A 21,284-nucleotide genomic window follows, 5' to 3' on the forward strand; every position below is an offset into this window, starting at 1 on the left:
TTTTTGTCCATCAAAAGTTTTCTGTGTGACATGAAAATGCATGGCATCTTGTTCATCATAAAAATTAGTATTGAGCTTCCAGTTGACACATAAGTGATTTAAAACAGAACTGACTTAGGGATATGGTCTTGACTGTCTGTTTGTGTGATGAACCCAGTTCAATCACTCTCCGACTGTGGACTCTGGGGTCCTTGTCTCTTGTCTTATTAATCTATCGACATGGCATATGTGCTTGAAAGCTGCTAAATGCCCTGTGTCACCTAAGAATACTAATGTAGATGCAGATAGCTTGTTTGGCCATCTCAGCATCATTGATCTCCCTGCAGGCCTTGGAAGAGCTAGACTGATGGGATGTCACCAGAGAGCATTCTTTTGAGCCTTGTGCCTCACTGCGAGTCACCTCCTCAACTCCTAAACCCTCATAACTAATGAAAACCTGCAAGTCAGTTTCAGCTTAAAGGGTACATATCATGCTTTTAAATCATTCGTTTTTACATATAAATCATACCATTGTGGTCTATATAAAACATAACTGCAATGCTTGGGTCTGAATTCCTCATTATTATAGCTCCACAAGCCCCTTTTCTACCCCTTTTCTGATGTGTGTCTTTGAGCGACCCGTTTCAAAGTGGCCCCTTTAAATAAAAAAGAAGATGCGTCATACCCCGCCCGCTCTCCAGGTCGATGAGTTCACGGTCGGTTCAACTCCCCACGTTCGGTCATTATTGTAGTTTAATTAGAGATATACAATTATATACGATACCTTCAAAGAACATTTTTATTCACATGTTAATAAAATGTCAACAACAGAAGACTTGTCCATCAAGCCTTACATATTCGAGCCAGAGCGAGCGAGTTGATAAAGACACACTGCATGAAAAGTGGGATTTTCGTCCCCGTAAACTGCCGGAAATCTCCCTAATTTTCGGCAGTTAACGACAATTTACAGACTGTGAACGTCGCGTTCCACTGTGCCACATATTGACGGAAACGAACCATGACGTATGCATGCAGCGCTCGCGGAGGTGCGAATGGCCCTAATTAGCATATGAATAGCAGCACTGCGCGCGCCTTGCCAGAGAATGGCTTGAATTTCCTCACTCAGTATTGGTTGAAATTCACTACATTTAAACAAGAAAATCACTCGTGATTGGTTGGCAGATCTGTTACTATTGGTCAGCCGACATAAAATTATAATAATAATAATCATATATATATATATTCATATGATATGCTATTATGTTGTTTATTCATGTCATTGTTATCCTATGGACTAAATTATTATTACCATCAAGGACATGAATTTATTGAGGAAAGGAACATTTGCCACATACTGTTTATTCAAAGAAATAGCTTTATTAGAACAAACACAAAACTATGTACACCGCATAGGAGAACATCTTTCAAAGCACAGAAAACATGTCCTCCACCCTCTGGAAACATGGGACAACATACATACATACAGCACTACAGTTATACAAATAAATCAATAATATATTGCATCTCTATTCAAAAATAAATTGCCCTGAATGGCATCAGAATTGGGCACCAGATATATCAAACACAATGTACAGTGGAGCCAGAATTATGAACGAATAATAAGGATGTAATTTAAAGGTATGGTTCACTTTGAAATAAATTTTTGATATGTTTTATCTTATCTCAAGGGCATCCAAGATGCAGGTGGTTTTGTTTCCACAGTATTTTCAATTTTGATATTTTTAGGTCAAACTGTTGTTGTCTGTCAGTCATATAATGCAGGTCTATGGTCACCACCTCAAAGAGCATGCACAAAGAAGACCAAATTAAACATGATTTAATGACTCATAAATTAAGTACACAATGATTGACTAAGACACGAAATGAGCGTTTTGGGAAAGAAAACAAACAGTATTTATATTGTATAAATGTGTGCGTGTGTGTGTGTGTGTGTGTGTGTGTGTGTATATATATATATATATATATACACAAAATGCAATACATCTTAATATGTTTAGATCTTCACAGTAAAACTTCCGAAATCTGTGTAAACAATGAGTGACGTACCAGTGCAAGATCGCTTCTGGCGGTTTCCACCGCATGCGCAGATCATATATATATATACACACACACACACTGTTCATTTTCTCACACAAACCGCTCGTCTCGTATCTTAAGCCATCAAGGTGTACTTACAGTTATGATTCATTAAATCATGTTTAATTTGTACTTCTCTGTGCATGCTCTTTTAAGAGATCCCCATAGACTTCCATTATATGACTGACTGATGCCCTTGACGTAAGCCAAAACATTTCAAAAAATAATTTCAAAGTGAACTATCCCTTTAAAACTCTTAATTCAAGTCCTGTAGGCTTGGCTCATCAGGGCGAAGTGAATTTAAGTCTTTGCGACGCGTGCTTGAGGTTCACCTTGATGTACATACACCTCAGTGGCTGTGGAACCGAATTTCATGACCCCTTCTGCAAAGTTGAAAAAGACAAATGATTTAGATGTATGCAAAGGCAATCTGCCCCAAGTCCCCACATTTGTAAGCAAAAATATGTTTCTTCTGCATCCACTACCTGGTTTCCTTCAGGCGATGGCGGATGTCGACCAGTAGTTTCAGGACCTTTTTCTGGAACACTGAAATAAACGAACACATTTGGTGATGTTTACAATGCTCTAATTAGAATAACAAAGTTTGCTAGCTCACAAGAGAGAAGGTGTCTATTAAAAGTGTCTTCTCCACTGCCAATAGATCAACACTTACCACCAGGTTTCAGTCACTGCATCTCCCAGTCTCAGTCACTGCATCTATACCACAAAAAAATGTGTTTTAAAAGTTATTATCAAATGATGAAACTGAACAGATTTATAAGATATTTAAAAACTTGGTCAAACATTTATAACTGAATATAACATGCCATGTTCCAGTTCTCTTTGGCGTTTTCACCACGGTCTCACGCTCAAAGTCATCTATAAACACAGACGTTAATCCAAATTAGTTTAGTTTTACTTTTTATTTGACTGGGGTCTGTTCAAAAGAAAAGAGGATGAGATCACAACACGTAACGTTACCTTATTTAGGTGTTTTTTCTCCCATCAGCGAAGGACACCTCACTCCTAACAGCCCCTGAGAGACAAAACAAATCACAAACATCTGAAGATTTCATTCATCACACAAAGTGATGCAATTTTACAAACAAGGATAGCCTACACTAGAGCATACAAGCACATTACGCGCTTTGTTTTAGGACCCTGGCACTTGAAATTATTTTTTCATAATTTCTGACGATATTCAGAGTAAATGAGTTAGTTTGATTACTATCAAAGAATGGTAGCTAACTTGCAGCCAGATAACAACGTGCAACCCAACGTACAGTTTAGTGTCCCAAATTTGTTCAAATTGAAATGAAACAAAAAAAAGAATTAAGAGCAGCAAGCTAACGCAAAACAAAAAACTGTTCCGTTAGGTTAACACCCTTGGACATTCGCGGCAGTAATCACAGCCGATTTGTGAAGTTTAAGACAAAAACGCTAAACTACCAAAAACTATAAGTAGACATGGACATAGAATTCACTAAGCTGGACGAACTTACCTTCAATTTAGAGGAAAAGATGGGTTCCCCAGCGATCATGACGGCGAAGCAGGCTGAATATCTGTGTAGTTACTTTCTGCTTAAAAAAACACGCCACATGCCTGGCACGTTGCCTCAGCCAATCAGAGTGGCTGACGTTACAGGTTGGATTATGACGATATGCTGCCTCAGCCAATCAGAGTTACGTTCACTGGTTTTTGACTCAGGTTGAAAGGCTGTCGTCGGCTGTCCTTTGACTTTTCTGCTGCTGTTAGTTCATTTTAAATTAGGAATAAGGTGGATATACCTAAATAGGCTACCATGAAATGTAAAAATACATATATGCATAAATAAATAACTTTATTAGGTTACTTAAATTAAATAAACCAGTCAAAAAAATTGTAAAAAACAAAAACAAAAAACATCTGTTTATAACTGTGAATTAACATCAAAGATGTTATCATATATTTTGAAAACTGCTTCCGTAAATGTTATGATGAATCTTATAATTTTATTAGGAAAATTTCATATTTATAAGAGTAAAATGAATAATTCTAAACCTTGTTTGAAGTTTTTTTTTTTTTTTTGGTCTAATTTTTAGTTTTCAGTATATTCTGTCTCTCAAATGTATCGATAAAAATGTAGTGATACAATTGTATTTGCTAAAGAATATTGAAGCTAATTGAAGCTAATTTTCTTTCTTTAAATAGTACAAATTACTGGTTTCTAACTTTCTCTTAAATCATAATATTATACACAATAGAGATAGTCCCTTTCCTGTTTTTATTTCATTTGTTCAATACTGTCCTATTTTTATTTGTTTCTTATTTATTGTGAAATTATTATTTGTTGATTGTTATCTTTTTGGATGTCATGTTATTGTTGTAATTGTTGTGCATTATGTGCAATGTTAAAAAAACAAAAAACAAAAAAAACAGCAATTAGGTTATACTGAGCCTGATCTTGTCTTAGAATGAAGTTATACCTTTCAGAAAAATGTTACCTGGGGTGAAACTCCCCTACCCTTATTTGCATGTGTATAGCTCACAGCATTTTCATTTACATGTCAAAGCCTCCTCTAGATTTAGGAGAAGGGGGGACAATGGGGGGACAACTGCCAAGCAAGGCCCACGTCAATTTCCGGCAATTCACAGCAGTTTTGAGTGTTACCTGTAAATTGCCGTGTGCAGTCGTAAACCTGAACTTCCACGACAATCTACAGTGCCGCTTACTGACGAAAATCCCACTTTTCATGCAGTGACAATGACGAACATGCAGAACAACCTCTGCATGTTAGTTAAGTTAACTGTTTTGTGTTATTAGTGAAAGTCGACTATTTCTCTTGTTAAAACAAGCACAGACAAGATAAATGACTACGGTCTAATCTTACCACAAAAAATCTGTATTGATAATATGATACGTTTAGAAAAGCATCAGAAAACAAAGCAGCTAAATGACCATTGATGAAACTCAAGAACAATAATACTGCAGACGTGTAACATTAATCCAAAACAAAAACAAAGAAAGACAAAGGTACTGCTAAACCATGACCACCATGTGTTTTAAGAAAGTAAAGTACTTTATTTTTATTAACGATATTTACAGCTTATCGAAATGCTCTGTTCGTCGTCTCCAAAGATAGAAGGAATTTACCTCTCATTCAGACGAAGTCAATCGGCAAACCCTTCTTTATACTGCCAGAGGTTGTTGAAGTGAGAATCCTTGAAGTGCTTCAGGTCACTAACGACCGAACATTTTGACTTGCCCTCTCGTAACTTCTGCATCATTGAGCTCGGACTACAAAATCGGAGCGAGAAATAATAATGGCGAATTGCTCGAAGTGTTGGACCGGTAGTCAATGTCCTTATTTGGCAGTTCCGCTGCAAATACGGTGACATGATAGTTCAAAAAACGTCATAGAGAACAAAAAAATCTGAACAGGTTGAAAAATATGATCAGAACAGATATAAACGAAGCACCTGAAGAGAATAATTTCATCTTTTCTGTACTAATAAACTCTCCAAATATACAACAAAATCCATTTAAGGGCTAGAAAAGTGCATTTTGCATGATATGTCCCCTTTAAGGTTTAGATGACTAAGATAGGTCAGTCACTGCTGTTAATTACCAGGAGTGAAAGTCTGTCCTCACAAGCCCGCTAAGTAATGAGCTGCCAGTTATTACAAAAGCAAAACCAGTTGGTGCAATATAGTCTGGCATTTATCCTAATTAAAAGTGATTTACTGGCATGTTGTGTTCTAGACCTAACGTTAGTGCTCTATTCAAGTCTGAAGAAAAGGAAGAAATATGAGCAATGGTTCTTATTAGTAGAGCTTGTTAAGGCAAGCATCACAGTTACCATTGCTCAAATTAAGTTTAGAGATCTGAACAAACTTCTAACTCGAACTATTGTAGAGCACAGCTCGTCTTGCACCGTTTATGCTACCAACATGAATGATATTGAGGTGTTCTACTACTTTTTTAAGTAAAGGGATGTTGAAATTTCACCTAGCAGATGATAAAAGGGATAAAAAATTTACTTCACATCTAAATTAGCGCCATATATAGGGAAAAAAATATTATGTGGTTAAATGCATACCCAGTGGTATATACCCAGTGGTTTTTTTACAATCTCAACAAATCATATGCACTGTCTCAGAACGAGCTGTTCTAAGATTCAGCGCTTTGTGACGTTGAATTGAGCAAGGGATTTGATTGACAGTGTGGTCGTTGCATAGACCCCGCCCTCGGTGATCTGTACAACTACCTCCATTGTTTCAACGACAGCCGGTAATGTCTCTTGGAAACATAAATGTTCTGTCGTGGGTTAATCCTGTTGTTGTGGCTTAAAAGTTAATCCTCAAGTATGGATCGTCATCTACTGTTTGCGATCCACTGTCACCTTCAGTAACAGTACGTGTATTTTATGATCTTTAAGCTAATAATAGTCTTTTCAGATATCTGTGTACATAAAATAATAAATAAAAACCTTGTTTGTATAGTGTGTAACTACATGTTTATAAATATATATATATTTTTAAAGATATTGTATTAAAAACTGCATATATGTTCTTGTTCTGTAAGTTAGCCATCTCCTCACATTTTCCACAGAAGCACCAAGTAAAAATGACGCAACAGGTCCCTTGCATAGATGTAATTTCGTTTGTAGCCTACTTAGCGAACCTTATCACAGTATGTGTATGTAGTTTCAAAAAATTGCGCAGCGTTAGTGTGTTTGTGTGTGTCTGTGTGTGTGTGTTCCACATCCATAATTGCAAATGGGATGCGATTGCAACTCTATTAGTACATAAATGTATCGAATAACCATACCGAGACGTACTGGCAGTGGCGGTTCTAGGATTTTTCTGTAACAGGGGCCATTAAGGGGCCAGATGTTACAATCAGGGGCCAAGTACAGGGTACATCCATGCACACAAAATAATTTATTCAGTACGGTGCAAATACAGTTCGGCAGTTATTAATTTTTCAAAAAAATGTGCCAGTAAAGTTCTTAATGATTTTTTTTATTTATTTATGGATATAAGACTGCTCCAAACACAGAATACTGCAGCCACGTAAAGTCTTTTGCCAATGAATTTGCCAATGTCTTTTGGTCTCAATGAATGCTCTCTTCCTGTTCCCGTGCTGTGTCTTGGGGTAAACCTTGAGGACAGGTTGCACTGGACCATCTGCTCTGGACTGGGAAATGTCTGGAGAGAAGCAAAAAAAATAGATTTTTTTTATAACTTCTTTCTGAATTCGACATTTTAAGTTTCATAATCATGTTGTCGCTTATAAACAGTAAATTATTGTTAATTAATGCATAATTTGTTAAATGTCCATTGACAACTTCAACAGGATGAAAATATAGGCATACCATCAGGTCCAGGTGGAGCAGCACAACTTTTCTGCTAGGCACCAGGGAATGTCTACAAGAAGCAAATGAAAAACAATTAAACATAACCACTGAGTCTTCTGAAAATTATGTTAATATGAGCAGTTATATTATTGCTAACATTTCTGGTTCTAGCTGCTAGCAGAAACATCCATTTTGGCATCATTATGTTCAGACCCTCAGCAAGCAGTACACTTCTTCTCGTTGCAGTTTCATTGAATACCATTTAATGCATAACATTGTGTTTCTATCATCTGGCTTTGCCTACATCATTTTTTTATCTGATCTGGTGAAGAGGGGTTTGGGCTACCCTGGTCTTCAGCTGCCTGCTGGTTGATTCTGTCCTCTGACGTCCCCTTGCTTAAACCATCACTTTTAGTAGTATCATCATATATATCTATGAGTATCATGGGTTAATCTTGTAAAAAAAAAAAAAAAAAAAAAAAAAAACTCTGAATAGCTCCCTGTGTCTGTCCCTTTTTTCATGCTCACTATATCTGCCAAACAAGATAGTTAACATTATCACAAAGGTATAATTACATACAAGGCTGTTAGTGAATGCATAAACTCTCTAAAAACTCTATAACCTTTGCTAGCGCTATCTTAACATGTTAACATTGCTAACAACTTTAACAAGTCTTCCACAATTAAGTTAACAAACCTAAAATAAGTAAGAGCAGCAGCTAAAATATACTTTCATATTTTAATGACAACCAACACAAGGATTTGTGACTCACCAAAAGTTGTCTCTAAGTTGGATTACTGTTTGATGGATTATGTCTCCTGTGTACAGGCAACATCACCGACGATGTTCTGGTAGTCAAAAGTTCCGATTTTGCGCATTAGTTTCAAGCACTGCTTCTTCTCCCAAATTACATTGCCACATTACTACCGCAGTGCCGCCAATTGTTTGGGGGTGGAATTGCATCTGTGATCGTTGTGGAAAAATTCTCCGGTTGCTCTTCTCGTCGACGATTGATGGAAGGGGGGCCAATCAGGGGCCAATCAGATTTCAGCAGGGGCCCAGGCCCCTGTGGCCCCGCCTCTAGAACCGCCCCTGCGTACTGGTCCATTCGTACTATTTATATATTCCGATTCAAACGTACGCTGAATGACAGACAAAATAGCGGTTTCTCTCACTCTCTCAGTACCGACTGCCATAGGTATCAAGTTACGACCTCATCCAAAGGCAGGGCGGGGATATGCAGCTCATTTGCATTTAAGGTGGTATACACACGAAACAGCTCATCAATTTCCATTTTAGAAACCAGAACTCATTTAACGTTTCACTTCAAAATTCATTTTTTGACAGCGGTTGACCTTTAAACTACATAAACCAAATATTTTCTACCACCAATTAGCAAAGTCAATTCCACAAATGCCACAAGAGCCAATCTATCGGCTCCCTTGGCATCTGAATTAGCAACCTCATTACTAGCCTAAATTAAACTATCTGTGGCTCTTTAACTGCACCAACATCTCTCTAATAGGAAAGAAAAATCACAAATAAGATGGCTTTAATGCCTCGGTTTTTTCTCCTAGAAAGCATCATCTGCTTTTAGATGTTTCTTCCTAATAAGAAGACAACCCTGTTAGTTTTTCAGAAGAGATCACTCTAATAACATCTCATACTGGACTCTTGCGATCAAAAGTAAAAAAAAATGGTAATTTTAAAAAAGGAAGAGCCATTAAATGGTTTGCATTTTCTTTATAGTGATTGGGTGTTTGGTTCTCATATATGTGAATTTGGATGGTTTCATGTTTGTGGCAGCCAGTAACTCATCACTGAAAACATATTTGTGTATCTTTATCCTCATTGCAAGTCAACTGTTTCAACTGTTTTCTGTTTTTAAATGTTTAGTCTGTATTGCATTTGGATTGCAACACTGGGAAAACATGCCCTTACCCGTAAAAAAAAAAAGGGAAGGGAACGCTGCGGAAGCCAGTCCGCCTGATGAAGGCCCGGAATACACACATGTACTAGCCCAGAGTGATCTGAACATATGGCAGTCCCTGATACATATGGTAGTCCCAATCCAAGGGAAGTGGGAGTGTACTCGAGTCTGTCAAGGGGAAGACATGGCTGAACTGCATGTGGTGTCAAAAAATATACAAAATTGGTGTGTACATCCCAAACACCCAAATTGGGCTCAGGTGCAGGACAACTAAATGAAGTAAACAAAAATGAAGACGTGTGAAGTCCACACACTGAAAAGGAACTGCTCCAAAAAAAATTTAAAAAGCAACGTTTCGACCCTCAGGTCTTCATCAGGGACAATCTACATGCAGTATGAAGTCAACTTTAAATAGATACAGATAATTGCCTTTAATTAGGCACACACAATATCACAAGTAGATCACAGATAATTACCTTAATTAGGCACACACAAAGGGTCACATGGCAAATGCAAGTAACGTGACAAATACAAGTCATGTGAGAATTACAATTCATTTTTACAAAAAAAAAAGAAAAATAAATGCTATAAAAAAGGCTTAATATCAAAATCCTCATTCAACCCTAAAGGTGACAAAGTACTTAAGGTGTAAATCCAAAAATATTCCCTCTGTAATAGTTTATTCTCATAATTTCCTCCTCTTGAGGGTTTCGTTACTTTTTCTATACCAATATACTGCAAAGCGCTGATATTATGGCCTGCTTGTCTTTAATGAACCCGCAATGGGGCTACGCATATCTCCATTTCTAATGTTACTACGATGTTCACTAATACGAAAGCGTAACTGTCTGAATGTTTTACCCACATATGCAAGACCACAGGGACCGCGAATTAAATAAATCACGTGAGTGGAAGAACAGGTAATAGTACTGTTATGAACTGCTCCGAGACTTGGAGATGAAGATCCAAATGCAGCTTTAATTTAAGAATAGTCGTACAGGCAGGGTCGAGAATCAGCAGACAGGACAATGGAGAATACACAGTGGGAATCCAAGAACCAGGCAGAGGTCAGGGCAGGCAGCAATAATCAGAATCCAAAAACAATCCAAAGTCAAAAACCAGAAAACAAACACGGAAAACGCTCAGAGATGCAGACACACAGTACAACAAGACTTCGCAAACACTGAATGTGAACACAAGGTATAGACACACTAACAGGATGAGACACAGGTGAATGCAATCAGTGAATGAGGTACAGGTGAATGTGATCAGTGATGAGTCCGGGCAGTGAGTTCTGGGAAATGTAGTTGAGTGAAACATGAACATCTGGTGTGGAGTGCCCTCTGGTGACTCTCAAGGGCACTCCACCTGGTGACCGTTACATAGCCCCCCCCCAAAGAGCGGCTTCCAGACGCTCCAAAAACAGTTCAGGAGGGAGGTGGAGCGGAGGCGGATCCGGGGGAGGGATGGAGGGCCAGGCCTGTGGAGCAGAATAGGGCCTGGAGACTAGGACGGAAGACCAGGGTGGAGCAGGCTGTGCAGGCGGCCAGGGCGGAGCAGGCCGTGCAGGCGGCCAGGGCGGAGCAAGATGTGCAGGCGGCCAGGGCGAAGCAGGCTGTGCAGGCGGCCAGGGCGGAGCAGGCTGTGCGGGCGGCCAGGGCGGAGCAGGCTTTGAGGGCGGCCAAAGCGGTGGAGACCCCTCGGGCGGCCACGGCGGCGAAGACCCCTCGGGCGGCCACGGCGGCGAAGGCCCCTCGGGCGGCCACGGTGGCGAAGACCCCTCGGGCGGCCACGGCGGCGAAGACCCCTCGGGCGGCCACGGCGGCGAAGACCCCTCGGGCGGCCACGGCGGCGAAGACCCCTCGGGCGGCCACGGCGGTGATGCCCTCTCAGGACCAGACACCGGCTCAGGAACATACACTACATCAGAAATGGTCACAAGGATAGACACAGACACAGAAACAAACACTGGATCGGGGGCAGACACTGGATCGGCCATCTTTTCCGGAGACACTGGATCGGCCATCTTGTCCGGAGACACTGGATCGGCCATCTTGTCCGGAGACACTGGATCGGCCATCTTGTCCGGAGACACTGGATCGGCCATCTTGTCCGGAGACACTGGATCGGCCATCTTGTCCGGAGACACTGGATCGGCCATCTTGTCCGGAGACACTGGATCGGCCATCTTGTCCGGAGACACTGGATCGGCCATCTTGTCCGGAGACACTGGATCGGCCATCTTGTCCGGAGACACTGGATCGGCCATCTTGTCCGGAGACACTGGATCGGCCATCTTGTCCGGAGACACTGGGTCGGCCATCTTGTCCGTAGACACTGGGTCGGCCATCTTGTCCGGAGACACTGGGTCGGCCATCTTGTCCGGAGACACTGGGTCGGCCATCTTGTCCGGAGACACTGGGTCGGCCATCTTGTCCGGAGACACTGTCTTGGAGGCAGCCATCTTGTCCGGAGACACTGGCTTGGAGGCAGCCATCTTGTCCGGAGACACTGGCTTGGAGGCAGCCATCTTGTCCGGAGACACTGGCTTGGAGGCAGCCATCTTGTCCGGAGACACTGGCTTGGAGGCAGCCATCTTGTCCGGAGACACTGGCTTGGAGGCAGCCATCTTGTCCGGAGACACTGGCTTGGAGGCGGCCACCTTGTCCGGAGACACTGGCTTGGAGGCGGCCATCTTGTCTTTAGACACTGGCTTGGCAGAAGTGACGTGAAGCGTCTCTGGCTCGGCAGAAGTGACGTGGAGTGTCTCCGGCTCGGCAGAAGTGACGTGGAGCGTCTCTGGCTCGCCAGAAGTGACGTGGAGCGTCTCTGGCTCGGCAGAAGTGACGTGAACAATCTCTGAATTTGCAGAAGTACATTGAAGAGTCTCTGAGTCGGCCATATTGTCCGTAGACACTGGCTCGGAGGCGGCCATCTTGTGCATAGACACTGGCTCGGCAGAAGGAACGTGAACAGTCTCTGAAACGGCCAACTTGTCCATAGACACTGGCTCGGCAGAAGTGACGTGAAGCGTCTCTGTCTCGGCAGAAGTGACGTGAACAGGCTCAGACTCGGCAGGGCTGACATGGAACTCTGGCTGGGCTTTCTCGGCGGGACGAGACTCTGGCTGGGCTGTCTCGGCGGGACGAGACTTTGGCTGGGCTGTCTCGGCGGGACGAGACTCTGGCTGGGCTGTCTCGGCGGGACGAGACTCTGGCTGGGCTGTCTCGGCGGGACGAGACTCTGGCTGGGCTGTCTCGGCGGGACGAGACTCTGGCTGGGCTGTCTTGGCGGGACGAGACTTTGGCTGGGCTGTCTCGGCGGAACGAGACTCTGGCTGGGCTGTCTCGGCGGGACGAGACTCTGGCTGGAAGGTGAGCGCAGGCTCGGCAGGGCTGACGGTGAGCGCGGGCTCGGCAGGGCTGACGGTGAGCGCGGGCTCGGCAGGGCTGACGGTGAGCGCGGGCTCGGCATGAAGCTCTGGCATAACGTGAAGCTCTGGTTGAGTAGATACCACGGGTTCATGGAGCTCCTTCTCTACAACACCCACAGTAAACAAGGAACCGCTTAGCAAAAGGGCCTGGTTAATATAGTCCTCTAATGTCCCGTGACGATTGTGTAAGGGCATGAGTGAACTGAGTGGTTCAGAGAGTCCTCCTCGGAAAAAGATCATTAAACACTCTGTGCTCATTGAGGCGAAATGGGCCAGTTCAATGAACTCAGAAACATAGTCCTCGACGGACCGATTCTCCTGACGGAGACGCAAGATCTGGACGTCTGGGCTTCTTGTTGGCATGGCTGCTGGATCTCGGTGTGGCGAAGTCTTCTGTTATGAACTGCTCCGAGACTTGGAGATGAAGATCCAAATGCAGCTTTAATTTAAGAATAGTCGTACAGGCAGGGTCGAGAATCAGCAGACAGGACAATGGAGAATACACACTGGGAATCCAAGAACCAGGCAGAGGTCAGGGCAGGCAGCAATAATCAGAATCCAAAAACAATCCAAAGTCAAAAACCAGAAAACAAACACGGAAAACGCTCAGAAATGCAGACACACAGTACAACAAGACTTCGCAAACACTGAATGTGAACACAAGGTATATATAGACACACTAACAGGATGAGACACAGGTGAATGCAATCAGTGAATGAGGTACAGGTGAATGTGATCAGTGATGAGTCCGGGCAGTGAGTTCTGGGAAATGTAGTTGAGTGAAACATGAACATCTGGTGTGGAGTGCCCTCTGGTGACTCTCAAGGGCACTCCACCTGGTGACCGTTACAAGTACCCCGTATCGGAATATAACGACCAGTACGTGGATGACTAAAAGATTTACGTTTGTGAGTAAAACCACACTGGGCGCAATTACCACACCTATAATTACCTGGAGGAAGAGTTGGAATACCTGGTTTTGTACGTGAAGGATATTCAGATTTTACCAGCAAGTCACGAAGATTGTTTTGACGTTTAAAGACTAATTTCGGACCGTTTTTAAAAACACCTGATAATTTAGGATCACTTGAAATAATATGCCAGTGTTTATTTAAGATTTTACGGAACTCCGCACTAGGGCTGTAACGATTTGGGCTAAAATCATAATCGCGATTAATCTTAAGTAAATAAAGTTACTTCGATTACGATTATTGAACGATTATTTTTTTTTTAAATTAAAAATCGTTCTTATGTCACTGGCAACTGGCAAGACTCATATTGTAAATATGTTCACGGTTATTTTTTCTAATGAAAGAGTGCATAATCCTATCGTTTTGATTCTAAAATAAGAAACCACACAGATAGCTATTAATGCTTATTTATTAAATATTTCAAACAACTGAATCAAACAAACAATTGAAACAAATCAAACAATTGAAACAAAGCATACAATGCTTGAAATTAAAATGTCTTAAAGTCTTTAAGGTTTTAATGTAAAAGAAAATTGCTAAAAATGTTGAAAATAAAGAACTTTTAAAAAGTTATTTTTGTAAACAAAATAAAATTGTGAATGTTGCCTTAAAAGTCAAATATAACTTGTATCTCTTGTAAACAAAATAAATTATTGTAAATATTGCCTTAAGTCAAATAGAACTTGCATCTCTTGTAAACAAAATAAATGATTGTAAATATTGCCTTAAGTCAAATAGAACTTGTATCTCTTGTAAACAAAAGTTAAATAATGCCATGTGCAAAAATAAGAGCAAGAGCAGGGCTTGGACAAGGCACCTCTGATGAATCAGCTGGCTGTGTATCTTCTCATTGCATTAAAGAAGTGAATCTTACTCATGCTCACTGTGTGATCACCTTCTCAAGGGATCTTGTCCTGTCACTCTCTATCCATTTACTCCAGGTTCTTACTTAGAAACACTAGCATGTTTACCTTTTCAGGTTTCAGGCAGGATCTTAGGCATGTAACAATGTTTCCTCCTGAACTGAAAACACGTTCTGATAGGGAGCTAGTGGCTGGTATGGAGAGATATTTTTTTGCCACCTTACTTACATTTGAGAAGTGTACATGATGCTTTCCCCACCATTCCAGTGGATTTTCCTCACTATCCAGCAAGGGGGACACTAAGTCGCTGCTCAGCTCTGCTTCTAGTGTTTGCTCAAGTGACAAAGTGGGTGCAGTTGAAGGAGTTGCCTCACTTCCTAATAAAAGAAAATAATTCCTAATTAAAAACTTCCTAATGACCTCTTTGGCTTCTTTGCTTCTGATGAAGACGTAGAGGGCTGTTGTGTACTCTCAGTGGTACTTCCCTGAGGACTGCAGCTGCTGACACCATCTCTGTTTTCACTTTCTCCTGAATGGTGGCGACATGGTGCACAGAAATGTATGTTGTTTTAAATCTGGGATCAACAAAACTGGCGGTGTCCAGTAGCTCTTCTGTGATGGGGTCTGAGTACTTCTCCTTAATGAAAGGATGCTGGTTTTGATTGTTTAGTCAGCTCCACGTCATCTTCCTCCTCAGCCAGCACTCGTGAATTGGGAATGTGTAAGACAGGCTTCACGAATGAAATGGTCACATACTCTTCTCCTGACAGGGCATCTGTAAACTCCATCAATGGGGAAAGAGCTCTGTTGACAGCCTCTAAGACATCCAGGTCAGCCCAAGATGGAATAAGGTGGAATAACACATCTACAGGTTTTTTTTTATTTATACTCTAATGATGACTTAAAGTAGTGTTTTTTTACATTGTAATGTGTAATGTTTACATTGTTTTATTGTTGTCACAGTATTTTAGTGTGCTGAAGGGACAATTATTGGCGTGCGATCGGTTGTTTGTGTTTGTAGCTCCGGAGAATTTCTTCACTAATCCTTGATTTTCTTCTTTACCACTCATTTATAAACAAGCATTTTCTATTTTTATATCATGTGAACTTATCCTCGATACTATTTCTTATAAAAAACAATTGGATTGCTTTGATATCGCTACTTATATCCGACCTTCCGAATCCCGGCTACTAGCCTTTAGCCCGCTAGCATTCCACGCGTGCCCTCTCGGCTACTGGTCGTCTCATTTTATACCCGTTTCACTGAATCCTGGTTATTTCCGGCATTTCAGTCCTAAATTAGTAGTGATAGTTGTAGTAGTTAGATAGTTGCGACGACGCCGTGATCATCGGCACATCCATGGTCCGTCATGTCCGCGCTACTACTTCGGGGAAAGGTAAGGTGCGCACTCACTGCTTTCCTGGTACTCGTGTTCTTGATGTCGCTGCACAGGTTCCCGAGATCCTGAACAGGGATGAGCGCGTCGGAGCTGTTGTACTGCACGCGGGAGCGAACGACATCAGGCTGGTTCTGAGGTTCTGAAGAAGGACTACAGGAGCCTGATCGAGACGGTACGCAGCACAGCGCCTAAAGCAGCGATCATCGTGTCTGGACCGCTTCCCACGTACAGACAAGGACAGGAAAGGTTCAGTAGACTATTTGCATTAAATGAATGGTTAATGTCATTGTGTAATGAACAGAAGCTGCTCTTTGTAAATAACTGGCATCTGTTTTGGGAAAGACCCAGGATGTACCGTGCAGATGGATTCCATCCCAGCCGAATCGGAGCGGCTGTGCTGTTGGACAACATCTCCAAGACACTACGCACCAGGGGCCTCATGTATAAACGTTGCGTACGCACAAAATGGGCATAGAAATATGCGTACGCCTTTTTACACGCGCACATCGGGATTTATAAAAAATAAACTTGGCGTAAATAAGTGCGCACCGTAAGGATGCTCTTGACCGTGCGTACGCACTCTTTTAGAAGAGTATGGGTTTTGGCGACACCGATGGTGAGCTGGAGTCAAATGTCTTTTTGCTTACTATTAGACAGAGAGTCTAAAGAAAATTATACATCTACAGAAAGATATTACAAATATAATTTCACAAACCTATCATCACTTGAAGCAAACATCCATCCCTTCTTAAATGACCGCGCCTGCACGCGCGTTGGGCCGTTTGGTGAAACTGACGCATATAGCCTATAATCTAACGGCAGATAGAGTAAAACCATAAATCTTCAATATGAGTCCAAATCATAAATACAGTCCATATTCACAATAACAGTTTAAATAAATAAGAGAATGGTTTAAACTATGTTTTACTTTTGATATAAACATTTAGATTAAATATGCCATTCTCATTAATGGAGTTAAACTCTTAAACTACATGAAATCATGACTGAGAAGTTACAATATATATATATATATATATATATATTCAATAAATAGAAATAGACCTATTTGTTGTGGATGCATTGCTTTTGAACACTTTTCTTCTGGCATGCTGTGTTTTGATGTTTTAACTAGAGATTGTCTGAGAAAACTGTTTCGTGCAAATAATGCACAACCATGTCTATCTCTTCCATTAAAATATCTTCCATTATCCATTGAAATATAAATCAATTAAAAATACTATTTGGCCAGTGGAAAAGATTGAGAAAAACTTTCTCTGAAATGTATTTAACACTATTTGATTTATTCATTCAAAAACATGGCAAGGATATAGGCTACTAAAAAAAATTTTTGTAATAATGTGACGGCACATCCGCATTTCATATTTTCCTAACGTCTTGTACCGTTAAACTTGGTATCACGTGGATGAATAATCACATGCATATGATATGCAGATGAGGATATGCATAGTAAAACTAGGCGTTGTAATCTCCATATATGGTTATTTCGGGGAGGAGACGCACGTGCGCATAATCTCCCGCTGACTGGGATTTATAAAGTGAATTCTGCGCAGGTTCTGGCGTACGAATGGTTTTATAAATCTGAAAACTTTTGTGTGTGCGCAAATTCTGCCTTATGTGCGTACGCACACTTTAAGGATGAAATCTACGCAAAGTTTTATACATGAGGCCCCAGATGACTAGTAAGTCAAAGTCCAAATCACAGCCTTTGCGGTCCAAACTTAACTAATAAGCATAGTGTGGAACATTATATAGAAACTGTGTCTATTCCTCGTTTAGTGAAGCCAAATAATAAAACTAGTGCAGGATCTAGCAAAAATCTTATTGTAATCAAACCGGAAAATCTAAATATCAGTGAACAAAAACAATTTCTAAAGCTAGGTCTTCTAAACATTAGATCGCTCACACCTAAGGCGGTTATTGTAAATGAAATGGTCACAGATAATAACTTCGATGTTCTGTGCCTTACTGAAACCTGGCTTAAACCAAATGAGTATTTCGGTCTAAACGAATCTACTCCGCCAGGATACTGTTATAAACATGAGCCTCGCCTGATCGGTCGTGGCGGCGGTGTTGCAACAATCTATAAAGATATTTTAATATTACTCAGAAAACAGGTCACAGGTTTAATTCATTTGAAGTACTTGTGCTAAATGTTACGCTCTTAGATGTAAGAAGTAAATCCATATTATCTCTAGCCTTGGCTACTGTATATAGACCTCCAGGGCCATATGCTGAATTCCTAAAAGAGTTTGCAGACTTTCTCTCAGATCTATTGGTAAATGTCGATAAAGCAATAATTGCTGGAGATTTCAACATACACGTAGATAATACAAATGATGCTTTAGGGGCTGCGTTTACAGACTTATCAAACTCCTTTGGGGTCAAACAAAACGTCAGTGGTCCCACTCACCGTCTAAATCATACACTAGATTTAATTATATCATATGGAACCATTCCAACTGATATTGATATTATACCGCAAAGCAATGATGTCACTGATCATTACATGGTGACTTGCATAATACGTACTGCTGAAATATGTCATGTTGCGCCACGTTATAGACCAGGCAGAACAATCCTTCCAACCACTATAGATAGATTCTCAAATAGCTTATCTGATCTATCTAAGCTGGTAAGTGAACCCAAACAAACAGATGAATTAGAGGAAATGACTAGCAGTTTAAGCACCATTTTTACTAGTACATTAGATATTGTTGCACCAATTAGATTAAAAAAGGTTAGAGAGAAAACTAGTAAAACTAGTAAAACTAGGCGTTGTAATTTTCATATATGGTTATTTCGGGGAGGAGACGCACGTGCGCAGAATCTTCCACTGACTGGGATTTATAAAGTGAATTCTGCACAGGTTCTGGCGTACGCACGGTTTTATAAGTCTGAATATTTTTTTGCTTACAACATTTTGGGCTTTCGGGCGTACGTACACTTTTAGTGAGGATTCTATGCACAGTTTTATAAATGAGCCCCCTGGACACGCAAACAGCTCAATCAATTACTGAACATCCATTTATTCTTATTCTTCCCTATAAAACTCTCTCTATAACCTTTATTCAACTGGATTGCCCTCTAGTGTCCAGTTGGTTACACTACAAATATCTTAAACCAAACATATATAGTAATGTCCTTTTATTTATTTATCAATGGACAGATGAATGTATAAGAATTGTGAGGCATAAATCTTGGCCATCACAGTCAACAGAAATCTTTCAGTCTAAACCATTTAAAGCAGTGGTTCTCAAAGTGGGGTCCGCGGACCCCTGGTGGTCCGCGAGCTAAAGCCAGGGGGTCCGCAAAATAATTTACAATAACGTTTTTTTCCATGCTATGAGTCATGTTTTCTTTATCATCTGAAAACATGCTGTTTATTCCTAAGTAACTTATATAAAGCATTTAACATAAAACAATACAAAGTAGACACTTAAAGTTTTCTATAGATAGATAATCTATGTCTTTGCGTCAAGTAGATTCGCTGCTGTTGATTTTGCGGGACGTGCGCCAGAAAGGAGACAGAGAGACGGCATGAACCCGCATCCGGTTCTTTTCTGTATTTTTAAAAGGCATGACATTTTGTAGTCATTTATAATGTAGCCTATACACAAATAAAAAATGGACACTTTACCGTTTCGGATGATGCACTCTTGTCTTATCTATGACCATAAATAAGAGTATTCCTGTTTCCACTGCTGAGGAAAAATTCCCATGTAATTGCGCGCCGGCGTCTCGCGTGCGCGCACAATAGTCAGTTCTAGCACTGCTACTGTAGATTTGACATTAGAAGTCTGATCATTATCAAAATAAAAGTGCATAGTGACAGGGCCGTACCCACAACTGAGGTTGCAAGGATGCACATCGCGATGATACTGACCTTCTCGTCTGAGGTGCTTCAGCAGACTAACAACGATAGCTGGTCAATGTCAAAATGTTTGAGTCGGAGTGAACTCAAAGTTCCCCGCACGACGTTTCAGTCAACGGTCATAAAGTGCGAGATAAGATGTAGGCTTTAATTAACATAAACTAAACAGCTGTTTTAGATAAAAGTTTTAAAAAACGACTGAAACAATCAGTTTGCAAAGTATTAATCAAGCTCAACTTTAACAAAGGAAAAAGCAGGTCAATAGAAACATACTGTGCCCATGAGATTAACATTATGGACTCATATATTTAACATATACTGTATGTTTTTTTTAGCTAATTACAGTAGCTCAAATTAACAACGCACGCACCTATTAAACATAATGCCATTCTCATTGTATTTATAGGCTTATGGGCTTTATTTGTTTGCAGAATAGGCCTAATTATTGAAACATTTCTCTTTTAAGGCCATTCCTGATTGGAATATGTGATTGTGTTTCGTGACATCTTGACAAAAAAAAAAAAATGTATGCCACTGACTGACATGCTTCTACTAAATCTATAGTTATCCAATTGTGGGGCCTTAAAACACCTTAAAATGCACATGTGTAGATCAAGAACATCAAAAATTCCTAAGTGAGGGATCCTAACTAAGTGATTCCTAGCAAGATCACTTTCGTTACCTCAGTAGGCTATTTAGAAATTCCTGCATAGTACCCTGGGTGGAGACCATTCATTTTGTGCAAAAATATTTCATTTGCCGCTCACACATTAACTTTGTGCTCAATAACTGTTATAAATATGAGGGGGGTCCTTGGAATTTTTTTTCCCCTGAAAGGGGTCCCTGGCACCAAAATGTTTGAGAACCCCTGATTTAAAGAACCAAGAACTGCTAGGAACAAAGAAAGTTTTTTTCAAGCACCCATAAATAAACAACCTTACTAGTCACTCTGTGACCTGGTGCCTTACTCAAACGGCTATAGCCTAACTGTCACATGTATGTTCTATTTTTTATTCAGTTTTCATTGTTTTGCTGTCAGTTCGTTCATTAGTTCAGTCTTCCTCCTTCCCCTGCCTCCTATTTGTCTCTTTAGTAGCAGATCAGATGTCTAGTTTGTTTCTCCTCTAACGTCATCGTTATGGTTTACTGGTTGTTCGGTTCTTTTTTTGGATACCCGAGAATTTCTGTTAGCTTGATTTTGTTATAAATAAAGTCTTATTGGACTGCTGCAGGTAGATCCGGTTTCATCTCTACTGCAACCAGACTGTGCCACTAATTTGGATAATGTATATTCATACATAGATTACTCATATCTTAATAGGTATTGCACTACACTAATCATCACAAATGTCATTCTTTGTGCCTTTACAAATGTATA

The 21,284-nt window shown here is 40.6% G+C and overlaps 2 long non-coding RNA genes across 2 annotated transcripts; both read right to left on the bottom strand.

The window, feature by feature from the left end:
* Window positions 1-1,331: 1,331 nt before the first annotated feature.
* LOC148965220 (uncharacterized) lies at window positions 1,332-3,943 on the bottom strand. The gene is made up of 6 exons (XR_016149995.1): window positions 3,579-3,943; window positions 3,058-3,112; window positions 2,904-2,955; window positions 2,750-2,793; window positions 2,562-2,622; window positions 1,332-2,459 (listed from the first exon to the last, which is right to left on the bottom strand). It is a non-coding gene; the product is annotated as an uncharacterized LOC148965220 (long non-coding RNA).
* Window positions 3,944-6,901: 2,958 nt separating this feature from the next.
* Window positions 6,902-8,507, bottom strand: LOC148965221 (uncharacterized). Its single transcript, XR_016149998.1, has 3 exons — window positions 8,190-8,507; window positions 7,435-7,486; window positions 6,902-7,267 (listed from the first exon to the last, which is right to left on the bottom strand). It is a non-coding gene; the product is annotated as an uncharacterized LOC148965221 (long non-coding RNA).
* Window positions 8,508-21,284: the final 12,777 nt, after the last annotated feature.

Source organism: Pimephales promelas, chromosome 24, assembly GCF_988280905.1.
Source record: "Pimephales promelas chromosome 24, fPimPro1.hap1.1, whole genome shotgun sequence".
Lineage (NCBI taxonomy): Eukaryota > Metazoa > Chordata > Actinopteri > Cypriniformes > Leuciscidae > Pimephales > Pimephales promelas.